Source organism: Salmo salar, chromosome ssa01 (genome assembly GCF_905237065.1).
Source record: "Salmo salar chromosome ssa01, Ssal_v3.1, whole genome shotgun sequence".
Classification (NCBI taxonomy): Eukaryota; Metazoa; Chordata; class Actinopteri; order Salmoniformes; family Salmonidae; genus Salmo; species Salmo salar.
The window spans coordinates 131,000,086-131,023,760 of record NC_059442.1 but is presented as its reverse complement, the minus strand read 5'-3'; positions in this window follow the sequence as shown (position 1 = coordinate 131,023,760).

Sequence of the window (23,675 nt, the reverse complement as noted above, 5' to 3'; positions counted from 1 at the left end):
CTGGAAGAGGGAACCAAGGTGCAGCAGAGGATGTGTTCATCATTAGAATTTTAATTCAAATAAACAAGAGAAAACTACAAAATGAACAAAAACGACAGCAAACAGTCCTGTTAGGAAAATACTCAAAACAGAAACAATTACCCACAAAACCCAAAGGAAAAACATGCTCCTTATGTGTGACTCCCAATCAGCAGCAACAAGCTTCAGCTGTGCCTGATTGGGAGCCACACACACGGCCCAAAACAAAGAAATACCAAAACATAGAAAAAGGAACATAGAACGCCCACCCAATGTAACACCCTGGCCTAACCAAAATAAAGAACAAAACCCTCTCTATGGCCAGGGCGTTACAGTACCCCCCCAAAGGTGCGGACTCCGGCCGCAAAACCTGACTCTGAAGGGGAGGGTCCGGGTGGGCCTTCTTACGGCGGCGGCTCAGATGCGGGACGTGGCCTCTGCTCCACCCTTGACGTCGCCCTCTTAGGTGGCGCACCTGGCCGCGCCGAAGGTCTGGTGGGCGACGCTGACTGCGCCCGGCTGGCGGGCGGCGATGGTTGCGCCCGGCTGGCGACCGGCGATGGTTGCGCCCGGCTGGCGGGCGACCCTGGTTGCGCCCGGCTGGCGGGCGGCGATGGTTGCGCCCGGCTGGCGGGCGACCCTGGCTGCGCCCGGCTGGCGGGCGTCCCTGGCGGCTCCGACGGCACTGACCCAGGATTCACCAGGCTGGGGAGACATGATGGATGCCTGGCCCTGGGCACAGGCACAGGACTCACCAGGCTGGGGAGACATGACAGAGGCCTGGCCCTAGGCGTAGGCACAGGACTCACCGGGCTGGCGGGCGTCCCTGGCCACTCTGGCAGTTCAGGGCAGTCTGGCCACTCCGGCAGTTCAGCGCAGTCTGGCCACTCCGGCAGTTCAGCGCAGTCTGGCCACTCCGGCAGTTCAGCGCAGTCTGGCCACTCCGGCAGTTCAGCGCAGTCTGGCCACTCCGGCAGTTCAGCGCAGTCTGGCCACTCCGGCAGTTCAGCGCAGTCTGGCCACTCCGGCAGTTCAGCGCAGTCTGGCCACTCCGGCAGTTCAGCGCAGTCTGGCCACTCCGGCAGTTCAGCGCAGTCTGGCCTCTCTGACGACTGTTGACTGGCGGGCAGCTCTGACGACTGTTGACTGGCGGGCAGCTCTGACGACTGTTGACTGGCGGGCAGCTCTGACGACTGTTGACTGGCGGGCAGCTCTGACGACTGTTGACTGGCGGGCAGCTCTGACGGGTGAGACCCACTGGAGGCCTAGTCCTGGGAGGTGGCACAGGACGGACCAGGATGGGGAGACCCACTGGAGGCCTGGTCCTGGGAGGTGGCACAGGATGGACCAGGATGGGGAGACCCACTGGAGGCCTGGTCCTGTGAGGTGGCACAGGATAAACCGGGCTGTGGGGGAGCACTGGAGTTCTGGTACGGACACTCTTTACCCACACTCCAGGCTGAATGCCCACTTTGGCCCGGCACGGGCGGAGAGCAGGCATTGGGCGAACTGGACCCTCCCAGCGCTCTGGAGACACAGTGCGCAACGCCGGCGCAGGATAACCTGGACCGAGGAGGCGCACTGGAGACCAGACGCGCTGAGCTGGCACCATCCGCCCTGGCTCGATGCCTGCACTCGCATGGCACTTGCGGGGGGCTGGTATGTAGCGCACCGGGCTTTGAACGCGCACTGGGGACACCGTGCGCTCCACAGCATAACACGGTGTCTTACCAGTACCACGCTGCTTCCGGTAAGCACGGGGAGTTGGCTTAGGTCTACCACCTGACTCCGCCAATCTCCCCGTGTGCCCCCCCTCAAAAAAAATTGTGGGGCTGCCTCCCGTGTCTGTTGCGCTCCCTCTCCTCATACCAGCGCCTCTCAGCTCTCGCCACCTCGATCTCCCACTGTGGGCGGCGATAATCCCCAGCTTGAGTCCATGGTCCTTTCCCGTCCAGGATTTCCTCCCAAGTCCATGACTCCAGATAGCCTTTCTCCTGGTGCCTCTCCTTGTGCTGCTCCTTCCTCTGCTGCTTGGTCCGTTGTTGGTGGGTAATTCTGTAATGGCTGTCTGGAAGAGGGAACCAAGGTGCAGCAGAGGATGTGTTCATCATTAGAATTTTAATTCAAATAAACAAGAGAACACTACAAAATGAACAAAACGACAGCAAACAGTCCTGTTAGGAAAATACTCAAAACAGAAACAATTACCCACAAAACCCAAAGGAAAAACATGCTCCTTATGTGTGACTCCCAATCAGCAGCAACGAGCTTCAGCTGTGCCTGATTGGGAGCCACACACACGGCCCAAAACAAAGAAATACCAAAACATAGAAAAAGGAACATAGAACGCCCACCCAATGTAACACCCTGGCCTAACCAAAATAAAGAACAAAAAACCCCTCTCTATGGCCAGGGCGTTACAAATAATAAGATTTTGAGAGCTGTTTTGTTAGACTTCAGTGCAACCTTTCATATCATTGATCATAACATATTGCTGAAAATAATTAGGTGTTATGGATTAGCATTCTCTGCCTTATCATGGATGGACAGTTATCTGTCCAATAGAACACAAAGGGTTTTCTTTAATGGAAGCCTCTCTAATGCAAATTTGGTTGAGCGTGGTGTACCGCAGAGCAGCCAGCTTGGACCATTATTGTTGTCTGTGTTTACTAATGACCTTCCACTGACCTTGTCCATGTACGCTGACAACTCAACAGTATACACGTCGGCGACAACAGTAAAATAAATAGCTGACGCCCTCAACATAGTGCTCCAATCAGTTTTAGAATGGATAACTAGCAATTGGCTGGTGCTAAATATTTGAAAAATTAAAAGCACAATTTTTGGGACAAATCACTCACTAAACCTAATCTGGATCTATTATTGAATCTATTACATAAATCTGTTGATGTGCCTTTGAGCAAGGCACTTAACCCCAATTGCTCTTGTAAGTCGCTCTGCATGAGTGCATCTGCTAAATGACTAAAATGTAAAATATCCAATTTATATATGTATTCACACCACTGAGTTGATACATGTTAGAATCACCTGTGGCAGTGATTACAGCTGTGAGTCTTTCAGGGTAAGTCTCTAAGAGCTTTGCACATCTGGATTGTACAATATTTGCTTCAAGCTCTTTCAAATTGGTTGGTGATCATTGCGAGACAACCATTTTGATGTCTTGACATAGATTTTCAAGCAGATTTAAGTTAAAACTGTAACTCGGAACATTCACTGTCTTCTTGGTAAGCAACTCCAGTGTAGATTTGGCCTTGTGTTTTACGTTATTGTCCTGCGGAAAGGTACATTCATCACCCAGTGTCTGGTGGAAAGCAGACTGAACCTGGTTTTCCTCTATGATTTTGCCTGTGCTTACAGAAGCGCCATTCTATTTATTTTTTACCCAGCCACCACTATGCTGGAAAATATGGAGAGTGGTACTAAGTAATGTGTTGTATTGGATTTGCCCCAAACATAACACTTTGAATTCAGGATCTTCACTCTGTCAATTAACTTAGTATTGTGGAGTAACTACAATGTTGTTGATCCATCCTCAGTGTTCTCCTATCACAGCCATTACACTCTGTAAATGTTTTCAAGTCACTGTTGGCCTCATGGTGAAATTCCTGAGTGGTTTACTTCCCCTCTGGCAACTGAGTTAGGAAGGATGTCTGTATCTTGTAGTGACTGGGAGTATTGATACACCATCCAAAGCCTAATTAATAACTTAATCATGCTCAAAGGGATATTCAGCATCTACAAATAGGTGCTCTTCTTTGTGAGGCATTGAACAGACGCAGACACAGGAGGCAGATGGTTGAGCTCCGATATTTATTATGACAAAAGGTGTAGGCAAACGGCAGGTCGGTGTACAGGCGAGAGTTCATAAACCAGGTCAGAGTCCAAACAGTACCAGGTGATAGGCAGGCTCGAGGTCAGGGGCAGGCAGAGTGGTCAGGCAGGCGGGCTCAGAGTCAGGACAGGCAAGGGTCAAAACCAGAAGGCCAAGAAAAGAGACTGGGAAAGCAAGAGCTGAGAAACAAAAATGCTGGTTGACTTGACAAACAAGATGAACTGGCACAGAGAGACAGGAAACACAGGGATAAATACACTGGTGAAAATAAGCGACACCTGGAGGGGGTGGAGACAAGCACAAGGACAGGTGAAACAGATCAGGGTGTGACAACAGCAGTCTCCTCTGAACAGTTGATGTTGAGATGTGTCTGTTACTTGAACTCAGTGAAGCATTTATTTGGTCTGCAATTTCTGAGGCTGGAAAGTCTAATGAACTTATCCTCTGCAGCAGAGGTAACTCTGGGTCTTCCTTTCCTGTGGCGGTCCTCATGAGAGCCAGTTTCACCATAGCGCTTGATGTTTTTTGAAATGTTCTGTATTGACTGACCTTCATGTCTTAAAGTAATGATGGAATGGCATTTATTTTTGTTATTTGAGCTGTTCTTGCCATAATATGGACTTGGTCTTTTACCAAATAGGGCTATCTTCCACAAATTAACTTTCAACATGGCACACCTGTTAATTGAAATGCATTCCAGGTGACTACCTCATGAAGCTGGTTGAGAGAATGCCAATAGTGTGCAAAGCTGTCATCAAGGCAAAGGGTGGCTACTTTGAAGAATCTCAAATATAAATTAGATTTTGATTTGTTTAACACTTTTTTGGTTACTACATGATTCCATATGTGCTATTTCATAGTTTTGATCTCTTCACTATTATTCTACAATGTAGAAAATAGTAAAAATCTAGAAAAACCCTTTAATGAGTAGGTGTGTCCAAACTTTTGACTGGTACTGTAGCTCATTCTAATATTTCTACTACTGTACAATGCATTTTGGTTACATTGTTTATACACAATGCATATTTATTTATATACTGGATTCTTGACATAGCTTACTCTAATATATCTACTGCTGTACATATCATTCTTAGTATAACTGGTGTAAATTCATCCGTTGTATATACATATGGATCGCATTTGGATTAGTGTTACACTGCTGTTTGGATTGTTAATTGGATTCGTTCTGACATTTCTAGATAATTTTTTGTATTATTTGTGTACTTGTTTGACATTTAACTGAATTGTTAGGAGCTAGTAACATAAGCATTTAGCTGCACTGGCTATAACATCTGCTAAAAGTTGCACACAACCAATACATTTTGATTTGATTTGTCAAATGGTACAGGGGCCAACTCAGGCCATGAAAAGAAAACCGGTCATGTTACATCATGAATAAATGTTGCTTGTAAAACAAGTTCCTAGTCGCAGCTATTATTATCTGAGTACAAAGTATGACACTTTGCAAACTTTATTGTTTACAATTTCATTAAGAATTAATTATGAGTGTTGATGTGAAGGTGTATCATTTATAGAATGCATTTGATCTTTGTTATATGGAATGTTTGTCCAGAGTTAATTGTGTTGCTGCACAATGCGGAGGAGAGCTTGACTTAAATCAATTATCAACGCTCTATCAACAACTGTCAAAGCAAACACGTTGATATGCAACGCTCATATCAAGGCTAATTAAACGTAAATAAACCTTCAATAAACTGAATTTCAACTTAATCAAAACCAAGAGGTGATACAGTATCTGAACAATCAAAAGGTCTGTACTGAAGATCACTGACTCTCCAGACGTTACCGCGGACTGACCAAATCCAGTCTTCACATACTTCAATAATCCACTCGCATTGCTGCTCCGTACTGTTCGTCACTATTACTCAGTGTTAATGGAACAGTGCATATTTATACTGGCAATTTGCTTGAAAGCAAAATCCTCCAAACGCAGATCCTGCCAAACGCCTGTCTTGAACTGGGACGGGAAAGACTAATCAAAATGATAATTTTGGACAGATCTGGCAGTATCACCACCTTGGTTTGATTTGAACACTGACATCAGACGACAACACATGAGATGACGTACCAGTTGTTTTGCTGTTACTATACAAACAAACATAATGGAAAACAACTTCTTTGGTTGTGAGTATCATTCTGAAAATACATGGGACCATGTCACTGAGCAGACATTTATTGTAATCAAATTAGTCCTGCAAGCTGGAGAAGATACTGGAACCTTTTCCAGGTTACATGTGTTACAATGACGATTACTGAGATTGTCAAAATACAAGTCGACCACAAAGCTGCTCTTTTGGAGATGAAACCAGCTACATTTCCAGAATTAGCTAGATATTTCAGTATGCTGTATTGGACAGACACGAGAGGCAAACCTGAAAAACAATGGATGTTTTCTAGGACTAATCAATGTGACTGCCTGACAGCCGTAGCCAACAGACTGACAGGGCTGGCCATCAACCGAGATGAGTTGATTTGGTGCTTCATAGACAAAACTTTACCCAAGTTTGACCAAATATGGAGATATCCTTCTAGGAAATGGGTATTTTCTTGGTAAGTCACCATGGTGATATACACTGATAGAAAGGCTGATAATTGGGAGACAAATTGTACTGGACAGCCTCACTCAATCCACTATTGTAATCAGCATAAAAAATGCTCTGTGATTTCAGTAAAAATAGGATTTGATTAATTCTAGTGGTATATCAAAAATGTTGATCTCACTACCAACAGTGCAGTTGACTGCAAGGGCCGTAATGCTATGGGGGGAGGATTGTATATTTACTTTTGATCTCACACTCACAGGTTCTAACACCCAATATCCCTGATCAAGCCAGAACATAAATAATACCTTTCATCTCCTGATTCTCCTCATACATAGAAACAAGTGGAGACAGAGTTTCCCATGTACAGTAATGTAGTCAAGTCAGAGTAGGAATAATAGAACTGGGCAATGAGATTCCAGAAGGTAACTTACCCTCTTCATGCAACCTAATTTCACTTCCATACAAAGAAAATGTATTTAGGCATTCAGGTCAGCAAAGTACAGCTGTTGGTGATTAACATTGGCAGCAGAGGGTACAATATACAATAGACTGCAACACACCAGTCTCTACAGAACACCTTCTACACTAGACAACAGAAGCCCAAAGGGTGACCACCGAACCAGACCTTCACACCGTTATCAACATGTACATTTCATTAAACATTGTAGACATTTGCAGGCGTTCCCCACGCATGTAAATTGCAACGTATAGACTTGTTGAATTCTTTGTCACACACAGCATAGTATAGGCACGTGTCTTTTTAAAATATCAGTCTCTCTAAACCACAGAGGATGTTAGTTGACATTTTAGGACGCTACAATGACTGGTTTCCAGATCCATATGATTAACATCTGCAGAATATACATACACACATGCACAAACACACACAGTGCACACAGCTAAACACCTGTAATGTACCAAAGGTCAAATCTATATAGCACTTAGCCTGCTTCTCTAGTGAGCTTCTTGAAAGGCCTCAACCCTTCTGTCTGTCTACCTGGAAGGAAGGTTAATAATAGTGTGCCAAATGATGTAGTGATTACATTGAACATATCTTCTATTCTGTTAGGCCTATCCTTTACCACAATGAAGACACACAACACAAAGGACGCTGATCATCATTTTTGTATCAGTTCATGACTGCAATGTTCATGGGCAAAGCTAATTGTGACAAAAGAAGCATCATGACCCGATGTAGGCTACAGTACGGCTGTGTCAGTGAGAGAATCACAAAGAGTCCAGGTCTGTTTGAGCTGAAGAACATTAAACCCAGTGTTTCCCCAAGGATTGGTAGTGGTACTGTAGTGATAGTGGGTTTGGCCAATTGCACAGTCTCCCACCAAAGATTTTAAAGGTCCTACTATTGGCTGCAGAGACAAAATGTTGCTTGTTTGAAAGCTAATTTCCTTCAATTTTTCCATGGGCCGGAGAGAAAAATGTACAATTTTAAAGTTGTTTTTCTGCAATACTACACATTTTATTATGGGCTGAGAGAAACGAAAAAGGTTTTAGAGCTAATGTCCTGCAATTCTCCACATTTTAAAGCTAATTTCCCATGGCTTATGCCATTCTTATGCTATCAGAGTGACTCAAACCTTACAAAAAAATCAATGAAAAAAGTTCTTAGTAGCTAGTTAACTTTTCAATTTGGATCTCGCGACGCAGTTGGCATCAGTTGCTGGGACTGCTAGCTTCTGTCCAGTGATCCTGCCGACCAAGAACGGGTCTGAGGAGCAAGCTAGCGGGGTTTTCTTGAGGGCTTGAACACCGGTTAGCCATTGTGTCTGGGACTGCAGATTGTCCCGGGTTTGTGGCTGCCTAGATCCCTGATGTTTGTTGTTTTCAATCTTCCCTGTGACTTGCCCTGTCTCAAACTGCGAGGAGTAACAGCCTAACCTACGTTGCTAGCTACCATGACAAAGACCAAAGCCAGTGGGAGTACCGTTGAGGACAGTGGTGTCTCTCTATCACACGTGAAGGATCTTTTAACGAACAAAAAGAGTTCTACAAGCAGTTGTTACAACAACAAGGAAATAGCTTAAATTGTTTTGTCCAAATACTGGTAGATTCAACTAATAAAAGAATGGACGACCTGACCAGAGAGATCCAGGACCTGAAGAACAGTTTGCAGTTCTCCCAGGGTCAGCTCGATGAGTTGAAACAGGAGAACGGAAAAATGACAGCAATCTGTAAGTCATTGAGAGAGGATATCAGTTCTGTATGTGAATCCTTGATAACAATGATGGATAAATCAGACTATCTCGAGGGACAATCAAGCTGGAACAACATGGTTGTGGACGGAATTGCAGAATCTCCACATGAGACCTGGACGGAGTCTGAGGACAAAGTGATCTCTGAGAAACGGAAGATGGACCACAGGAAGATTGGAGTGCACCCACAGGACTGGAAAACCCTCCACCAGCCCAGGTGACAGGCCCAGGCCAATAGTGGTAAAGTTCCTGAGGTTCAAGGACAAGGTAGCTATTCTGGAAAGAGCCAAGAACTTGAGAGGAACGTATATCTTCCTCAACTATCCTGAAGCTGTGCGCCAAAAGAGGAAAGAACTGATCCCAGCCATGAAAGCTGCCAGAGTGTGTGGGGACATTGCTTACATCCGCTATGACAGGCTCATTGTCCACCCTCCCTCCCAGAAGCCTGGAGGGGATGAGAGAGCCAAGCCTATGGGTTCGTAGTTTCAACCCTGCAGCACACACACACACACACACACACACACACACACACACACACACACACACACACACACACACACACACACACACACACACACACACATATACACACACACACACACACACACACACACACACAAATTGATTAATGGACGGCTGAATGTATATATTTTTTATCTTGCTTTGTATGCTCTTTTCAGTATTATGTCTATCTCTGATAAGCTACCAGGAAAGGGCTGAACATAGCCCATATTAGTATATGTAGCCTTAGAAATAAGGTTAATGAAATCAACAACTTGTTAACATCAGATAACATTCATATTTCAGCCATTTCTGAGACTAATTTTGATGATACAGCAGTAGCAATACAAGGATATAACATTTATAGAAGAGACAGAAATACTTATGGGGGAGGTGTTACTGTGTATATTCAGAGCCATATCCCTGTAATGCTTAGAGAAGATCTTATGTCAAGTGTTATTGAAGTGTTGTGGTTGCAGGTTCACTTGGCACATCTAAAGCCTTTTCTTTTGGGGTGTTGCTATAGGCCACCAAGTGCTAACAGTCAGTATCTAAATAATATGTGTGAAATGCTTGATAGCATATGTGATGTAAACAGAGAGGTCTACTTTCTTGGGGACCTGAATATTGACTGGTTTTCATCAAGCTGTCCGCTCAAGAGAAGGCTTCTTACTGTAACCAGTGCCTGTAATCTGGTTCAGGTTATTAATCAACCTTCCAGGGTGTTTACAAACACTACCGTAACAAGATCATCCACATGTATCAATCACATTTTTACTAATGCTGTAGAACTTTGTTCTAAAGCTGTATCCGTACCCATTGGATGCAGTGATCACAATATAGTGGCTATACCCAGGAAAGCCAAAGTTCCAACAGCTGGGCCTATAATAGTGTATAAGTGATCATACAAAAGATTTTGCTGTGACTCTTATGTGGATGATGTTTAAAATATTTGTTGGTCTGATGTGATAAATGAGGAGCATCAAGATGCTGCACTTGATGAATTTATGAAATTGCTTCTTCCAATTATTGATAAACATGCACCTATTAAGAACCTGACTGTTAGAACAGTTAAGGCACCATGGATTGATGAGGAATTGAAAAACTGTATGTTTGAAAGAGATGGGGCAAAAGGAGTAGCTAAAAAGTCTGGCTACACATCTGAATGGCTGAATTACTGCAAATTGAGAAATTATGTGACTAATCTCAACAACAACAACAACAAGAAACGTTATTATGAAGCCAAAATCAATTATATAAAGAATGATGGAAAAAACTTTGGAGTACTTTACATTAATTTATGGGCAGAAAGACAAATTCAGATGGCTTATTCATCACAAAACCATTTGATGTTGCAATTATTTTAATGATTACTTAATTGGCAAAGTGGGCAAACTTAGGCAGGAAATGCCAATAACGAGTGAGCCATCATATTCATGCATAAAAAAACAAATAATGAAAGAAAAGCATTGCAGGTTTGAATTCTGTAAAGTTAGTGTGGGAGAGGTGGATAAATAATTGTTATCGGTCAATAATGACAAACCTCATGGCATTGACAACTTAGATGGAAAGCTACTGAGGATGGTAGCTGACTCTATAGCCACTCCTATCTGTCATATCTTTAATCTGAGCCTAGAGGAAAGTCTTTGTCCTTAGGCCTGGAGGGAAGCCAAAGTAATTCCGTTACCCAAGAGTGGTAAAGTGGCCTTTGATACTGTTGATCATGACCTGTTGTTGACCATAACCTGTTGTTGAAAAAACATACATTATGTGTTATGGCTTTTTTAGTGTGGATTCAGAGCTATCTATCTAATAGAACTCAAAGGGTTTTCTTTAATGGAAGCTTCTTTAATGTCAAACATGTCAAGTGTGGTGTACCGCAGGGCAGCTCTCTAGGCCCTCTACTCTTTTCTATTTTTACCAATGACCTGCCACTGGCGTTAAACAAAGCATGTGTGTCCATGTATGCTGATGATTCAAACATTTACTCATCAGCAACACAGCTAATGAAGTCACAGAAACCCTTAACAAAGAGTTGCAGTTTGTTTTGGAATGGGTGGCCATTGTATTTGCTACAAATCATTCCCTAAATTCTAGACCTCAGCTGAATCAGGTAATGAATGGTGTGGCTGTTGAACAAGTTGAGGAAATTAAATTACTTGGCGTTACCTTACATTGTAAACTGTCATGGTCAAAACATACAGATTCAATGGTTGTAAAGACGGGGAAAGGTCTGTCCGTAATAAAGAGATGGTCTGCTTTTTTGACACCACACTCCAAAAAGCAAGTTCTGCAGGCTCTAGTTGTATCTAATCTTGATTATTGTCCAGTCGTGTGGTCCAGTGCTGCAAGGAAAGACCTAGTTAAGCTGCAGCTGGCCCAGAACAGAGCGGCACGTTTTGCTCTTAATTGTAATCAGAGGGCTGATATAAATACTATGAATGCCAGTATCTCCTGGCTAAGAGTTGAGGAGAGACTGACTGGATCCTTCTTATTTTTATAAGAAACATTAATGTGTTGAAAATCTCATTGTTTGCATATTCAACTTACACACAGCTCTGACACATTCAAACACTTACCCCACAAGACATGCAACCAGGGGTCTTTTCACAGTCCCCAAATCCAGAATAAATTCAAGAAAGCGTACAATATTATATAGAGCCATTATTGCATGGAACTCCATTCCATCTCATATTGCTCAAATAACCAGCAAACCTGGTTTCAAAAAACAGATAAAGCAACATCTCACGTCACAACGCCTCTCCCCTATTTGACCTAGATAGTTTGTGTGTATGCATTGATATGTAGGCTACGTGTGCCTTTTTTTAAATGTATGGAGTTCTGTCCTTGAGCTGTTCTTGTCTATTGATGTTCTGTATTGTGTCATGTTTCATGTTTTGTGTGGACCCCAGGAAGAGTAGCTGCTGCTATGGCAACAGCTAATGGGGATCCTAATAAAATACCAAAAATACCAAATATACACATGTTGGGGAGTAACGGATTACAAAACAACGGTATCTGTAAACCGTTACGTTACCAGCAAAAATATTGTAATTTCAAAAAACTAGATGATTACTTCGAGGATTAAATTTAAATTCAGATAGGATGTGCGGGAAAAAAATCATTGACAATTCTCTGTTTTCTCAATGACATTCAAATCAGCATTGAAAAAAGGCTCAAGTTTAAGTTTATTCCACCTGAGCGAATTTCACCACAAGTCAGAGACCACTATGATAACACACCAAATGTATTTGGTGGATTGCTGGAAAAGAGCAGGAATGGGCTTTTTGTAGGCTACAGTCCAAGCTATGTCTTCCAATGGTACGACTGCTGTCGGCATCCAAAGATTATCCAACATGAATAAACGCTTGGAGGTAAGGAGGACAGCAGTGGTGTGGTCTACGGCGATACGGATATCACTTATTATTGATATCTACATAGCGCATTGATGTGAATCACACTGCTTCTCTCTGATTTAGCTATATGCTCCTTACGGATTGTGGTTGTTGTGGATGGCTGTTCACAAATCTAAATGTGTATTTGAACCCAATAATGGTTGAATTCAAGAAGTTTAAGCTGCCTATCAATCATTGTTTTTGATACCAGTGGACAGCAAGTGAAAAATGCGCTCTTGTTACAGCTGCATAGTGCAGATCCCAGCCTATGGAATAAAAGTGGGGATTTTATTGCTCAATCTAATTCATTTATTTATTTTAAAAAATGTAACCTTTATTTAACTAGGCAAGTCAGTTAACCTGTTATGGATAGGGGGCAGTATTTTCACGGCCGGATAAAAAACGTACCCGATTTAATCTAATTATTACTCCTGCCCAGAAACTAGAATATGCATATAAGTATTATCTTTGGATAGAAAACACTCCAACGTTTCTAAAACTGTTTGAATGGTGTCTGTGAGTATAACAGAACTCATTTGGCAGGCCAAAACCTGAGAAGATTCTGTACAGGAAGTGCCCTCTCTGACCATTCCTTGGGCTTCTTGACTCTCTTTATTGAAAACTGAGGATCTCTGCTGTAACGTGACACTTCCTACGGCTCCCATAGGCTCTCAGAAGGCGGGAAAAAGCTGAAGGATGTCTTTGCAGCCCCTGGCTGAAAAACATTAGCGCATTTTGATAGTGGTCGATCTGAGTACAATGAGACTGAGGCGCGTGCACGAGCCGACCCCATGTTTTTATTCTTTCGTCTTTGAACGAAAACAACGACTCCCGGTCAGAATATTATCGCTTTTTTACGAGAAAAATAGCATAAAAATCGATTTTAAACAGCGGTTGACATGCTTCGAAGTACGGTAATGGAATATTTAGAATTTTTTTGTCACGAAATGCGTCGGGCGCGTAACCCTTCGTCACCCTTGGATAGTGTCTTGAACGCACGAACAAAACGCCGCTATTTGGATATAACTATGGATTATTTTGAACCAAACCAACATTTGTTATTGAAGTAGAAGTCCTGGGAGTGCATTCTGACGAAGAACAACAAAGGTAATCCAATTTTTCTTATAGTAAATCTGAGTTTGGTGAGGGTCAAACTTGGTGGGTGTCAAAATAGCTAGCCTGTGATGGCGAGCTATCTACTCAGAATATTGCAAAATGTGCTTTCACCGAAAAGCTATTTTAAAATCGGACACCTTGATTGCATAAAGGAGTTCTGTATCTATAATTCTTAAAATAATTGTTATCTTTTTTGTGAACGTTTATCGTGAGTAATTTAGTCAATTCACCGGAAGTGTTCGGTGGGAATGCTAGTTCTGAACGTCACATGCTAATGTAAAAAGCTGGTTTTTGATATAAATATGAACTTGATTGAACAAAACATGCATGTATTGTATAACATAATGTCCTAGGAGTGTCATCTGATGAAGATCATCAAAGGTTAGTGCTGCATTTAGCTGTGGTTTTGTTTTTTGTGACATTATATGCTAGCTTGAAAAATGGGCGTCTGATTATTTCTGGCTGGGTACTCTGCTGACATAATCTAATGTTTTGCTTTCGCTGTAAAGCCTTTTTGAAATCGGACAGTATGGTTAGATAAAGGAGAGTCTTGTCTTTAAAATGGTGTAAAATAGTCATATGTTTGAAAAATGGAAGTTTGGGGATTTTTGAGGAATTTGTAATTCGCGCCACGCCTATCATTGGATATTGGAGCAGGTGTTCCGCTAGCGGAACGTCTAGATGTAATTAAGAACAAATTCTTATTTACAATGACGGCCTACACCAGCCAAACCCAATTGTGCGCAGCCCTATGGGACTCTCAATCACGGCTGGTTGTGATACAGCCTGGAATCGAACCAGGGTGTCTGTAGTGACGGCTCTAACATTGAGATGCGGTGCTGATAATGCAGTGCAGTGCTGATAAAAAAAATTGACACATGCTCAAACTCGCACATTTTTGATAGACTTAAAGAGGCAATCTGTCGCTATATTCATTTTTGGACTTATAAATGATATATACATATATATCCATTGTTTCTTGAAGAATATAACTTATAAAATGCCTCATGAGCTCAGTTCAACTGTCACACTCCATGAGAACCCACAATATAAACCTGTTTTTCTCCAATGTTTGTAAACATTGTAAATGTAAACGAATACTGTATAGCCAAACAAACACTGCCTCATAACATGGTTAAAAAAATACTTTTGATATCATGGATGATCAGTCCTTGTATCTATAGCTCTGTCTATTAATCTGAGAGTGGTTACATTTCTCCAGGCCCATCCCTCAGCTTTTTACCAAAACAGGGGCGGGACAGCCGTTTTGTTATTGTTTCATCTGAGGATTTGTCCTTTAAACAGCTGCATATTATCAAGATATCAAAGTGTCACCAACAAAAAGGTCAACAATAGGCCTATAGCAAATGCAGGATATGGCATTTAATTATCACATGTAAATAGCACTTTCCGTAGCGCTCAAAGCATGCCATTCCATGACCGCAGCATTTATTTTCAACTCGAATCAATGAGCCCAATCAGTCCTCCATGACAACAAAATCATAAACAATACAGTAGGCTAATAAGTCCTTAGTTTTGGCGTTATGCTCAGGTAAAACAATATGGCTAATCTATACTTCCATATTTCCAAGTCTTATTCTTGAAGATCAAGAGGGGTATAACATTTATTAAAATGACTGGAATTCTAATAGACTTTGGTTTTTAATGTAAAGATATAATTTAATGCTATTATTATATGTAGTAGAAAGCAATGGGTTAGAAGAAACCTATGTAACCAGCCCATAAAGTAAAATGTAAAATCCATATGGCCAGCAACTGTATGTATATTTTAACATAGTTCAATTGGTAACATACATTTTTGTCTTCTTCTATTGCCTATTAAGGGGAACGTAATCTAAAAGTAACTGAATGTAATCAGATTACGTTACTGAGTTTGGGCAATCCAAAAGTTATGTTACTGATTAGAATTTTGAACAGGTAACTAGTAACTGTAACGGATTACATTTAGAAAGTAACTTACCCAACCCTGCATTTACAGTGACTTCAAATAGTATTCACACCACAACTTTTTCCACATTTTGTTGTTGTTACAGCCTGATTTTAAAATGGATTACATTTAGATTTTGGTCACTGGCCTACACACAATGCCCCATAATTTCAAAGTGGAATGATGCATTTCTAAATGTTTACAAATGAATTAAAAACAAAAAGCTGAAATGTCCTGAGTCAATGAGTATTTAACCCTTTGTTTATGGCAAGTCTAAATAAGTTCAGGAGTAAAAATGTGCTAAACAAATCACATAATAAGTTGCATGGAATCTGTGTGAAATAATAGTGTTTAACATGATTTTTGAATGACTACCTACTGTCTGTACCCCACACATACATTTATCTGTAAGGTCCCTCAGTCGAGCAGTGAATTTCAAACACAGATTCAACCACAAAGACCAGGGAGGTTTTCCAATGCCTCGCAAAGAAGGGAACCTATTTGTACATTGTTAAAAAAAAGCAAAGCAGACATTGAATATACTTTTGAGCATGGTGAAGTTATTAATTACACTTTGGATGGTCACTACAAAGATACAGGCATCCTTCCTAAATTGCCGGAGAGGAAGGAAACCCCTCAGGGATTTCACCATGAAGCCAATGGTGAGTATAAAACAGTTACAGTTTGGCTGTGATAGGAGAAAACTGAGGATGGATCAACAACATTGTAGTTACTCGACAATACTAACCTAAATTACAGAGTTAAAAGAAGGAAGCCTGTGCAGAATACAAATATTCCAAAACATGCCTCCTGTTTGGAATAAGGCACTAAAGTAAAACTGCAAAAAAAATGTGGCAAAGAAATTAAACTTTGTGTCCTGAATACAAAGTGTTATGTTTGGGGAAATCCAACACAACACATCACTGAGTACCACTCTTCATATTTTCAAGCATGGTGGGGGCTGCATCATGTTATGGTTATACTTATCATTGGCAAGGACTAGGGAATTGTTTTGGATAAAAATAAATGGAATAGAGCTAAGCACAGGCAAAATCCTAGAAGAAAACCCGGTTCACTCTGCTTTCCAACAGATGCTGGGAGACAAATTCACCTTTCAGCAGGACAATAACCTAAAACACAAGGCCAAATATACATTGGAGTTGCTTACCAAGATGACGTTGAATGTTGCTGAGTGGCCTAGTTACAGTTTTGATTTAAATCGGCTTGAAAATCTATGGCAAGACTTGAAAATGGCTGTCTAGCAATGATCAATAACCAACTTGACAGATTTTGAATAATTTTTAAAATAAAAATATAGCAAATATTGTACAATCCAGGTATGACAAGCACTTAGAGACTCACAGCTGAAAAACATACAGCTGTTATCGCTGTCAAAGGTGATTCTAACATGTATTGACTCAGGGTTGTGAATACGTATGTAATTTTAATGTTTCTGTATTTCATTTTCAATACATTTCTAAAACCACATTTTCACTTTGTCATTAGGGGTTATTGTGTGTAGAAAAAAATATATTTAACAATTTTGAATTTAGGCTGTGGAATAAGTCTTTCACATGCTTTGCTTGCTGTTTGGGGTTTTAGGCTGGGTTTCTGTACAGCACTTTGAGATATCAGCTGATGTACGAAGGGCTATATAAATAAATTTGATTTGATTTGATTTGAATACTTTCTGAAGGCACTGTATATTTATTGGCGTGGCGGCAACAATTTAGAAGCGGCGGCTCACCACTGCAAAAAAAAAGATAGGGGAAACACTGTTAAACTCTCACTATGTTGTTCAACAATTTACAAGCCCTATACTGTAGCTACCTGGGCCTTTACAACCTGAAATAACTACACTTCACATAATCGCATACAGACCAATAAAGCAGTATCAACATCTTCAAGTCTGCCTCAAGTTTACCGCTAACACAATGTTCTAGTATCTTGAAAGCATTCCACCATCTTGCCAGAAGTAGCCTACTCTTGTCATCACTGTTGCATCCAAGATAAAAGCATGGATGGATTATGTTCTTTCTAAAATGTCTATATCTAAGTGATGTAGCTACAGCACCAATTTTGCACCAGGACATCCGATTTCCTGTGTATAAGCGCTTTTGGTGGCAAGGTGACAAGTCAATACAACCAAATGGAACCTGGCTAGACTGGGAATTCCACAAGGTTAGGATACAAATGTGTACTCTATAAGTGCCATTGAATCTTTATTGCCCACAAGGGTTGAGAGCAGTGGAGGCTGCAGAGGGGAGGATGGCTCATAATAATGGCTAGAACAAAGCAAAAGGAATGGCACCAAACCATGTGTTTGATGTATTTGATACCGTTCCACCGATTCCACTCCAGCCATTACCACGAGCCCGTCCTCCCCAATTAAGATGCAACCAACCTCCTGTGGTATGAGAGAAATACATTTGTAAAGTAATCAAAGGGGCTTACAAGAAAATGACTAATACGAGGCAGAAAGGGGTTTGAGCACTTTAATCCATTGTTCAGGATGAGTAAATCACCTGTACTTACCCTGAACAATGGATTAAAGGGAGCAAATAAGAAATTGATCTCTGCCTTTTTTGTTGAGTGCTCCTTTCTGCCTGCAATTTAGTCCTTTTGGAAATGTTTCTTGGTAAGCCCCTTTGATGGATTTTTTTTCATTGTTGTCAAGCACCCCTACTTTTCTTTGTTTGCTGTTGCTCATTTGTAAAGTAAATACATTCACTCTCAGTGTGTTGGCTCACCACAGAGACATAAGTGCCTCCTACCCCAGCTAGCATATAACGTTCTGAGAACCATATGTTTCTTAGAGCTTCGTGAGAGTATGGTTGTCCTATGGTTATGTTACCTGCAACCTTCACAAAATGTTATTGGAATGGTGTAGGATAGTTGCTTGGCTTTGGAACATTCTCAATACATTTAAGGAACATGACAAAACAACGTTATTACTTTAACAGAATGTTTCCTAAAAGTTCAAACATGGTTACATTGAATTAAATGTTTTGTTATTGTTCTAGGAATGTTCTCCAACTGGTTTGGCATTGGGAATGTTCTCAAAGTTCAAAGAACGTTAAGAAACAACATTCTTCTGTGGGAATATTAGTACTTCAGCATAATGTTTCCTACAGGTTTCCTCTGGGTTCTATTTAAAGTAATGTTCGCAAATTGTTCAGAGAATGTTAAGAAGCAATGTTCTTCTGTTGGAATTTTGGTACTTTAGAGTAACATTTCCTACAGGTTTCCTTATGGTTCTGTTTTAAATGATGTTCTCAGAACGTTCAGAGAATGTTAAAAAGTGGAACTGACAGCATTAACTACTTTGCAGATATGAAACAAACAGACAATCATAATATCAGTGAAGAATATCAAATTCCTACTTTATGCTACAAAACCAATTTTATAAGAGGTTTTAAATAGGTTCTACTTTACTCAAAATTCCATGATGTACAGTAAGGCATTGTTGGCAAAATAGATGGTTGCAGTTCAATACATGAATAATATAATTCACCAATACATTTCTTCGCTTTTTTCCCAAAAAATGTATAGCTGTAAATCACAGCTGGCCCCGTACATTGTTTGCTGCCTCCACCCATTCGGGCGGGATGCACTGTTTCAGGGCAATGATCACAAGTCAGTCATAGCGTAGTCATAGCGTGGCTAATAGGCTAGCGTACGTGTCAAACATAAGGCCCGTGGGTCGAACAGGACACATAAGCGAGTCAACAATTGAGTCATCTATATTATCAAATTATAGCCTGATGTCCTGGCATCGGTGAAATCAACTTCAATTGCACTGCTTTTGTTTGTCCCATTTACAGTGCACAGCGGAGGGAAAGTGTCCTAGCTAGGCTACTAAAAACTAAGCCTGCAGCAAAACAACATGCAGAGGAGCACTATTACAGGGTGAGGAGTGAGTTTCACACATCCCCATGTGCTACATTCACCCCTCAAACTTACTTAACAGTGACCCCAGCACTGAACTGAGCGCAACTGTAGATCCGAGTCACTAGGAACCACTGTAAAGGACGTCACGCTGTTTGCTTAGGGAGTACTACCTCCTCCCGATTCGGCCCATACCTGGCGCGAACTCGGGACCTCTGCCTTAAAAACACACGTGACCGCCCTCCTCAAGCGTAGCCGATCGCACCACCTCAAAAGCTAGCTAATGAGGCAAAGCAAGCAGGATACTTAAGGCTGCGGAGTAAGTTTCACACATCCCTATGTGCTACACTAGATTCTCAGAAACATATATCTTCGTTCCCAGAACCAATGGGAAACCAAAAATGTACGCTACCACTACTTCCAAGAAACCAAATGTGCTAGCTGGGACTGCTCTCAATATGGCCACCAACACTACTTCCTGTAGCAACTCCACTTTCAAATGCAGATTTGTGATCTAAACCCTAACCAACCCTAGCACTGCTCAGCTTCAGCCATTTGCAAACAGAGAGGCTGAGGGTGTGTGTGGCTGGCCTGACACAATCCATAAAAATATCCCTGAAAAAAAGCACACTACATCCCTGTCAACAGCTCAGCACCATTGGGACACATTTCCGCATTTGACATTCCTAGATTACAATTTTAGGGTGTAGGTGAAAGTTACTGCAGATGCAGTATCTGTTAATGTAATGAACACTAAGTTATTTTACCTCAGAGCTTGAGCAAAAACTGTGGAGAGTCTTCAATTGAGTAGAGACATGGTAAGAGGAAGTGATGGAGAAGAGGGCCGCAGGTTATTTTAATCATACTATGACACAAATAATCAATCTCTAGCATTCTGTGCATTTGATTGTGCTATTGATGCATCTTAAAATGTAAATACAAAAAGTATGTGTGTGTATATATATAATATATATAAATTCATTTTCAATCCTTCCCTATTTGCTATGTGAATAAAACCAGAGTGCTCAGCGAAGTGCATCAATGAACCAAGCCTTATTAATGTGTGAACCAAGGTGAGATCCGAGCGCAGCAGAGTGGATGGTAATCTGTGTGTGAACCAAGGCTAAACCAGCTTTTCAGCCACAAGAACTTAATTCTCTGTGTATATTATAACCTTATTACACAAGGCTTGGTTTTTTGACGTGTAATGTCCTTATGCCTTTTTCCTGCAGATTACTAAACACACACTCTCTATCGACACTTTGTTCTGCTGCTGAAAGCAGCTTCAGAATAAACAAATACAGACTAGAGCAGCTAAAGCTACTAAGCAAAGGGAAATCCATAACAAATACTGAAAACAATGGATGCACAATTCAACACAGAATGGATTTTGACCATCCTATGTAGGCATTATAACATAACTAATAAAGTGTTATTCAACATCCTGAAACCTCATGGAAAGACGACCAGTGCTCTATACTATGAATCAGGTTTGAGGAGTTAGCGAGGTCTACGGAATACAAATGAGGAACTTCTTAATTTCTCCTCCCCAGGCCTCCCCCTCCCCTACCTCAATCAAATCAAATTGTATTGGTCACATGCGCCGAATACAACAGGTGTAAACTTTACAGTGAAATGCTTACCTACGAGCCCATTCCCAACAATGCAGAGTTAAAAAGTAAGACAAACATTTGCTAAATAAAAAAGGAAATAGTAACACAATAAAAACAATAACGAGGCTATATAAAAGGAGTACCAATGTGCAGGGGTATGAGGTAGTTGAGATAATTATGGTAATACAGTATGTACATGTGATTATAGGTGTAAAAGTAACTAGGCAATCACTGAACAAAATATAAACACAACATGTAAAGACCCCCGAAATATTCCATACATTTTTTGTAAATTTGTTAACATCCCTGTTAGTTAGAATTTCTCCTTTGCCAAGATAATCCATCCACCTGACAGGTGTGGAAATTCAAGAAGCTAATTAAACAGCCTTATCATTGCACAGGTGCACCTTGTGCTAGGGACAATAAAAGGTCACTGTTTTTGTCACACAGAACAATGCCATAGGTGTCTCTAGTTTTGAGGTCATGTGATATTGGGATGCTGACTACAGAGTGTCCACCAGAGCTGTTGCCAGAGAATTTAATGTTAATTTCTCCAGCATAAGCTGCCTCCAGCGTCGTTTTAAAGAATTTGGCAGTACGTCCAACCGGCCTCACGTGCATGACACCGTGTGGGTGAGCGGTTTGCTAATGTCAACATTGTGAACAGAGTGCCACATGGTGGCGGTGGGATAATGGTATGGGCAGGCATAAGCTACGGACAACGGAAAAAAATGCATTTTATCGATATCAGTAATCAAGGTAAGACCCAAGTGCAGATTGGGTGAAGTAACAATATTTATTGTAACCACATGGGCATGCAAACGAGGCCAAGGTACAGGACGTCAGGCAGGCTCAGGGTCAGGTCAGGCAGAGGCCGGTAATCCAGAGGTGGAGCAAAGGTACAGGACGGCAGGCAGGCTCAGGGTCAGAGAAAGGCAGCGGTCAGGCAGGTGGGTACAGGGTCAGGACAGGCAAAGGTCAAAAACCAGGAGGACGAGAAATAGAGACTAGGGAAAAACAGGAGCTGAAACAAAACGCCGGTAGGCTTGAACAAACAAGACGAACTGGCAACAGACAGAAAACACAGGTATAAATACACAGGGGATAATGGGGAAGATGGGCGACACCTGGAGGGGGGTGGAGACAAGCACAAGGACAGGTGAAACAGATCAGGGCGTGACAATCGATGGCAATTTGAATGCACAGAGATACTGTGGCGAGATCCTGAGGCCCATTGTCGTGCCATTTATCCACCTCATGTTTTAACATGTTGCTAATATCTCTCTGTCCTAACATTTTTCCTTACGAACTAGAAAATCTTTCCATAATGTCCTCCCCAAAAATGACCTGCCCTATCCAGTCTACTTCCTCCTTTTTCTGACAGCTGAAGCAAAAGTCCTTTCACCCTCTTCCATGACTGTTATCTACAAATGCATTTGGAGCTTGTGTTTTAATTTACAATGATAAACGTCAAGATAGATAGCTAATAAGAAGTTAGCTAGCTGATGATATTGGATTTACTTAGCTATACAGTAGGGTTAGCTAGCTAGCATCTCATCATACACCTGTATGCAAGCTAATAATAATATATACATGTATATTATATATATATATATATATATATATATATATATATTTTTTTTTTTTTTTATTTTTTTTTTCAAAATGTATTTACTTCAATGAATAAGTTATCCAACTGCCTCTGTTTTTTGGAATCCTTATAAAAACGACAATCTGCAATCTTCCCGATTCTTTTGGTCTCCAAAAAACCCTACCTCTCGCAAATATTCTGTCATCATCCCCTTCATTTGAGGAAGATGACTGATAAAATATTTTATGAATCAAATATTTTTGGTTTGTAAAAAATAGTTACGTTAAAATAACTACCATATTATACATGTAATAATGACAGCATTTGCTTCCCAAACTATACGTTTTTCACAAGATTGTTTTGGAGATTTGCAAAAGGCAAACTGACAGCCACAACCAACCATAGACATATTTATCCATAGATGTAAGTTTCCATTTAAGACAAAACTGTCAGCTATTCATAGTATACCCAGGAGTTTAACAGTCAAATTGCCAGGGTTAGAGGTTCCAAAACCCTTCTATGGATTATTTCTATGGCCACAACACAACAAGCTGTTCCATCAACATGTTCTCGGAGCACTTCGTATTATTCTGTACGTAAATCTGAGACACTCCATTTAGTATGATATGTTATGTTTTGTATGGTATGTATTAATTTGTGGATGTCCATCACCCATTTCGTATGATATGTTATGAATTACAATTCATATTATATGTTACAAATTTGCTAAACATACAATATGTTACGAATTTGCAAAACATACAATATGTTACAAATTTGCAAAATGTATGATGTTATGAATTCTAGCTAGGTAGCTAGGTGGCTAACGTTGCCTATGCTAGGGGTTAGGGTTAGGTTAAAGGGTTAGGGGAAGTAAGGCTGTCCCTAACTAAATCAAATCTTGGTAGACTGAAAGTAGACTGTTTTTTCAACCAATCGATTGGTTGACATTTTCACTATGTGACTGACTGCTGACCA